Genomic DNA, 1,036 nt, shown 5'->3' with positions numbered 1-1,036 from the left:
TTATGGATCATGATGGCCCGATCCACAGTAACTTCAGATCGGTTGCTAGTGGGGATGATGGAGCATTGGATGAACTCCAACCATCCTCTAGCCACAGGCTTGAGGTCCAGTCTTCTTAATTAAACCGGCTTGCCTTTGGAGTCAATCTTCCATTGAGCTCCTTCCACACATATGTCCATGAGGACTTGGTCCAACCTTTGATTAAAGTTGACCCTTCTAGTGTAGGGGCGTGCATCTCCTTGCATCATAGGCAAGTTAAACGTCAACCTCACATTTTCCGGACTAAAATCTAAGTATTTCCCCCGAACCATTGTAATATAATTATTTGGGTTTGGGTTCTTACTTGGTGATTGGTGAAGAGTTTTGGGGAAGAGTGTTTATGGAATTGTGTGAAAGAGGGGTGAGAAGAAGTGAGTGGAGGTAGGTGGGGATCCTGTGGGATCCACAGATCCTGAGGTGATCTTGTGGGGTCCACAGATCCTGAGGTGATCTTGTGGGGTCCACAGATCCTGAGGTGTTCAAGGATTTACAACCTTGCACCAAATTAGGCATGCAAAATGCCTTTGCACACAACTCTGGGCGTTCAGCGCCAGATTGGTGCTTGTTCTGAGCGTTGAACGCCCATTTGGTGCCCATTTCTGGCGTTGAACGCCAGAACCATGCTTGTTCTGGGCGTTCAGCGCCAGCTCTTCTCCAGGGTGCAATTCTGGCGTTCAAACGCCCAGATGCTGCCCATTTTGGGCATTCAGTGCCAGAACCATGCTCTGTTCTGGCGTTGAACGCCAGCCAGATGCTTCTTACTGGCGTTTAAACGCCAGTAAGGTCTTCCTCCAGGGTGTGATTTTTCTCTGCTGTTTTTGATTCCGTTTTCAATTTTTATATTTATTTTGTGACTCCACATGATCATGAACCTAATAAAACATGAAAGAACAAGAAAAATAAAATTAGATAAATAAAAATTGGGTTGCCTCCCACAAGCGCTTCTTTAATGTCAATAGCTTGACAGTGGGCTCTCATGGAGCCTCACAGATGTTCA

This window comes from Arachis ipaensis, chromosome B02 (assembly GCF_000816755.2).
Source record: "Arachis ipaensis cultivar K30076 chromosome B02, Araip1.1, whole genome shotgun sequence".
Taxonomy (NCBI): Eukaryota; Viridiplantae; Streptophyta; class Magnoliopsida; order Fabales; family Fabaceae; genus Arachis; species Arachis ipaensis.
The sequence above is the reverse complement of the archived record's forward strand: the minus strand, read 5'-3'. Positions refer to the sequence as shown.